The sequence below is a fragment of the Amblyomma maculatum genome, chromosome 11, assembly GCF_055883805.1.
Source record: "Amblyomma maculatum isolate TAMU_Amacu chromosome 11, ASM5588380v1, whole genome shotgun sequence".
In the NCBI taxonomy this organism is placed as follows: Eukaryota; Metazoa; Arthropoda; class Arachnida; order Ixodida; family Ixodidae; genus Amblyomma; species Amblyomma maculatum.
This window is the reverse complement of record NC_139354.1, coordinates 119,698,650-119,704,146: the sequence shown is the minus strand read 5'-3', so window position 1 is coordinate 119,704,146 and position 5,497 is coordinate 119,698,650. Positions and strand designations below refer to the sequence as shown.

The 5,497-nt window shown below is 39.7% G+C and overlaps 1 long non-coding RNA gene across 1 annotated transcript; it reads left to right on the top strand.

The window, feature by feature from the left end:
* Positions 1-310: 310 nt before the first annotated feature.
* Positions 311-5,277, top strand: LOC146174862 (uncharacterized). Its single transcript, XR_014701653.1, has 4 exons — positions 311-397; positions 1,050-1,134; positions 2,248-2,356; positions 5,166-5,277. It is a non-coding gene; the product is annotated as an uncharacterized LOC146174862 (long non-coding RNA).
* The last annotated feature ends 220 nt before the right edge of the window (positions 5,278-5,497 follow it).

Sequence of the window (5,497 nt, the reverse complement as noted above, 5' to 3'; positions counted from 1 at the left end):
CGCTGCAAAACAGGGAGAAAGGGGAGGTGAGGGGGGAGTGGTGGTGAGGCGAGAAGCGAAGCAGTTGCTTTTTATTTTTGTTGCTTTTATTCTCAACGCAGCGTCACGTGTTCGTAGTTGTTTGAGCCTGCCTGCGTTCCCTGCGACTCTGCGAGTCCGAGAAGACGACGACCGCGATTGCCGCACGAGTCAGCGTTCGTGCTCTTTGTCGTTGGTACTCATCTGTGTTTTTAGAGAAGTTCGGTTGCTCTCAGCGATTATTTAATCAAGTGCGCTCATCGATGCCTCACTATGAAACGACTTCGTGAAAGTGAACTTCGGAATGAAACGGCGGATGGCTGGTCGTCGCGGTGGTGGTGTTCCAACGGATCCTTGGCGCCAAATTTCAGCCGCGCATGTAAGTGACGTTTTACATTTCGTTTTACGTGTTTTTCTCTGCTATTTAACTTGGCCTGAACATGTTTTCTTACGTCCGCGACGCTGATTGTTTGTCTGTGAAACGGCCTCTGAGCACGACGTCTTGGATCCCAACCTGAGCATACTACTCCCTCAGTTCAGACTGGAGGACCGGCGCATCCCAAAATTTTCAGATGGTCACGACCTTTTTGCGGGATGTTAATGGTGCATTTTTAGTCGTCTACAACGCTCACAAGCATATCCCGCTGTCGAAAGTATGCGTCGACGAGCGCTAATGCAGTCCCGGTGATACGCATTGACGTGTTTGCATGCCGCATTATTTTTGCTCGCTGCCTACAATCGATTTTGATCGTCTGTTGTTGCTGCTTTACGGGAACGTTGCCATAAATGCGGGAGAGCATGCAGGGTGATGGGTTAAGTTTACGGTTCTTTTGACAGCAACCTGTACGTTCGAAGGCAGCGCGCTTGATATCCTAAAGTCACGCTTTCAGAACGCCGATTTAACCCCGCAGTTTTGAGCTGATGGCGTCGAGACCAGAGGTGGGAACGAGCCGATTCGTGTACATGTATACTGTCGCAGTGACGCAATGTGCAGGAAAGACATTTCTCACGCTTTTTTTTTTTCGCTGCAGGCTCAAGTCCTTCGTCTCGTCTGCGCAAGAACGTAGACTGTCGTTTCTTCAAATAATTTGAAACTGGTCTCTGCTATCCGTGCTGGTAAGTCCAAAGCATTGTTTCCGTCCAGAAAGGGGCGTTTAAATTGACACGCGCACTTTTGTGGCACATATTGCTGATCACTGACATCTGCCTCAATGTATACTGCTTGGGATTCTCGTCGGAGAATATTTATGTCGCGTGCCATGTGTGTGTCTCCTTGCGTGTTGCCATTTTCGCTCATGCCGTGCAATATGGTGCACGCCCAGACAGTGACTTATCAATTGAGTTTCATTGTGTTTGAGGGCGTGTGCGAGTAAATAGTGTTATTTAACTTGCTGATCACTTATGTTAAGAACTGATAATAAATATTGGACTCGATCAAATCACTTAACAAGTGAAAAATCTGGGTTAGCTGGTGATCAGATGTCTTCAGCATTGAAGCAAACCATGTGTCACCCCTTCTCTGCTTTAAGACTGACTTTCTTTTTGTAATCGGTACATAAAAAGACCAGCGCAAAAAAAAATAATTACGGGGACAAAGGAACAAAAAATGACAGGACGGGCACTGAAATACGTTTTGTGTTCCTTTGTACCTGTTTTCTTTTTTTTTCGCTGGTCTTTTAGGGTGTAAGTATGAACCAACTGGCCCAAACAGCTATTTTGATTAAATGTGCTAATTTTCGTTAGCGAGCTAAGGAAAATTTTTATATCACTAATATTTTTCATTTGGGGATTTGCTATAGTTTCTACTCAGCTATTTCCATTCTGAACTTTTCAGCTTCCTGACCCATAGAAAGGAGGCTATGCCTGACCAATAACAACACATTATTTTCCTTCTGTAGTTTCTGTTGTCAGACATTGTGTTATGCTCATTACTACAATTCACTGGTACTGAGACATTCCCTCATTGAAGTTAATGTGTATTGTCATTGTGCTAGCAGTTTGTCATAAATCTGCTATTCTATTTTATTTAAGCAGTTATTTCGACTGTAAAGAGGTGGCAGATATTGTTACAGATATATCTAGGAACAGGAGTTGTAGCTTTTAAGCTCATTGTCAAAATATTTGAGTCATTGTTTTGGCATGTGTGGTGCCATTACTTTTTGTACTATAGTTATGTATGTACTAGTTACGAGTATCATGCTAATGTTATGAATGATACCTTTGCTGCAGCGTACCTGCCAGTAGGAGGAATACGGTGTAGAAGTGCTGTTACTCCTGCTTCTAAAGATCAACCTGCTTTCTTCAGCGCTGGACGACTACTTATGGCAAGATTTGTGTGGTATGTATTTTTCGACATAGCTGTGGCATTGTGGTCTGTTCATTGTTGCTTTATGTCTATCAAAGAGCACATTTTTCTATGCTGAGGAGCAATAGCCCTGGCATTAGATTGATTTTGGAACCATTCAGTGCTATTGAGCAAGTTAGCAAGGGAGGAATTTTTTCAGATGTAATCGATCTGAACATGTTGACTTCTTTTTATTGAGTGAGCTGTTAATGTATGCCTCTTTTCTTTTTTTCTTCAAAACCTAATATTTAAATTGTTTGCACTTGGTTCTCAGCAGTAAGGTTATGTTCTCTGATGGGTGTAATTTTCAACAACTCACATGCTCTTATGTTGCTAGGTATGTCCACAATAGAATGAAACTAAAAATGAAGTACTGCAGGTGATATGTAATGGACGGTATTTTAGAACTTTCAGCTTTATTGTTTCTTTTGTGTTTTTTATATTGTTTTGTGCCATTTGTACTCAGCGTATTTTCCTTGTGTTCCACCACTACCATTTAACAAATATATATATATACATATATATATATATATATATATATATATATATATATATATATATATGCCCCCACCCCTTATGTCATGTCTATGGGCCTATAAAGGGAGAATGACTGAAATTAAATTTGCAGTACAATTAGAACTGGATTGTGCAGCACAGTGGACATGTCTGTGGTAGAGGATAATGGTTGAATGGCTAATCAACCAAAATTGACTTAACTTTTGCATATTAATTTTAAGGGACAGTATTATATACCAGAAATGAGGGTCCCCAATATTATAGGTGAGCCCAGTTCTTAAATTTTCTGAAAGAGCAATGTAGTTCAGAATATTGAACAAGGAAAGGCATATTTGAAAACTATTGTCTTGCTTTCCCACATTGCATGTAAAAAATGTTGCTGCACTTGGTATTGTTGCCAGAATCATGTTAGCTTCTTCTGCATCATCAAAAACACAAAATATGTCTATATTATCTGAATAAGAAATGTCAGCAACACCCTTTTTTAGTTATGTAATGTGGAAAAACCAACTTACAAAGCTTTTAAAGGAATATTTTTGATGCTCATTATGTTAGACCACATAGATGATTAGGAGGGTTTTAGGTCTAGGCTCACTCATTAATAGCCTTCAATTTTGCAGTTTTCATATTGCCTCTTATAAACAAAAAGAATAGATAATTAAGTCTAATCCTGAAGCTGTACCAGGTACCTAAAGTCCACATTGCTGCACAATCCACCGGCAGAGACTGCACGGATGTCTCTTCATAGTTTATGATTTGCAATCCGTAAAGGTAAAGAGCATAATCTTCGAGAAATTTGTTGTAAACACTTTTTAATAATCATTCTTGTATAATATTGGTCAGCATTTACAATTTCATTAGTTAGGCATCTAAAGAGATAAGCAGTTGACAGTTCTGGCAAATTGCAGTTTATGAGAAGTTTTATTCCTGCTGCATGTGCTGCGAGCATTACATGAAGCAGCAATACATAGAATCTCAAGCTTTGTGGTTTGTTAAAGGAATTATAGGGGTATTGAAGTGTATTGTTTTTTGCCTCTTGAGCAAGATAATGTAGTTTTGAAGTGAAACGGCAGTCTCGAGAAGTTTTTGGCATCGGCATAAGCTGATGTGTGGTGTGAAACTAGCAATGAACTTATGTAAAAGTTGCATTTTATTGCCATGCTTTACATAATTCTGCATCTGTGACATCACTGCAGTAATGCACATGTGCAGAAGGTGCTTTGGATGTGCCTTGCTATCATTGCTCTTTTAGCATGAAATGTTCCATCTTTCAGAAGTGGTATCCCGCATTTTATAAGGCATAGCCTCTGTGGTATATTCATGCCTTTTTCCAGGAATGTAAACTGCACTAAAGGCAGAAACAATAGAATGGCCTTAGACATACCCCTGCAGGAGCAAGCTCTGCAGGAACAAGCTTCATTCGTTATATTCAAGAGAAATGACAATGAATGCAAGAACAAAAGAACCTCCCCCATCCCTCCCCCCCTCCCCCCCCCAAAAAAAAGAAGAGATTTGCAGTTGTCACTTATGATGGATGATCAGATGACTAAAGACAGTGTAGTCTCAGGAAAACATTAACACTATAGGCAACATAAGATAATGTCATGAAGGACCAGAGACAGTGTTTTCTAGGAGGGTGAGACCATAGTGACTAGAAACAAGACCACTGGTATGGTCAGGTGTGAAAGCAAACTATAATGTTTGGGTGTTGGAGTGGAACTCAGCAAACAACAAAGGTGAAAGATAAGGTGATAAAACAAAGTTTAACATAAAAAGCTAATGATAAAAAAACGAGAACTGCACATATGCACGAGTAGAGGGAGGGGTTTTTTAAGTCACATCTTTTGCCTTTATTAGGCTAGCTTCTATTTTATCAATATGTTTTCATTCATATTTCTTTAAATGACCCTCTGGGTAGTCCAACATCAGTGATGCCTATGGCTTGATCCTGCTCCTAACAAGAATATGTCTCATTGTATATTGTGTCTTATTGAGCATATTGTCAATTTTTTCTGAGATTGCAATGTGCTAGTTGTCTATGTGTGTGTTAGTGGCACAGGTAAAGCTCAGATTTGGAGAATTTTCATTGATTTATATATTGTGTGAGTTCACAATTCTCATTATATAAACACTTGGAAGCCTGTACTGGTGCACTATTTCCATCTGTCTTCCTTTTTACTTGCCCTTTGTGCAGTGTTATTTTTATATGTAAATTAATTACTCCATAAGCATGTTTTGTGAGACTTTCTTCGTGAGTAACCGATTACAAGTTCTCTTTTCTATGCAGGTCAAATACGTGGTACATCCCTGCCCTGACTGTGCGGAGAAGATTATCCAGTCCCTTGCTGCAACTTCGGTGTATAATGAGGTGAAATAAACACCATGGTATGTTATCTTAACCGATTGTTCTGTAAATTCTTTTTGTTCACTCTGCAACATAACTTACGGCTTGAACACAACATGACACAGCCTACCTCACCTGAAACATTGCTCACTGTCACACTCCAGACGACGCAAAGATATTGCAATGTTTCAACATAATCTTTCCTTCCAGAAAATCTTGAAATGTATTGGTTAGCTTTATTCTGCTTCCAGTGACCAAGTTTACGATGCAGATTG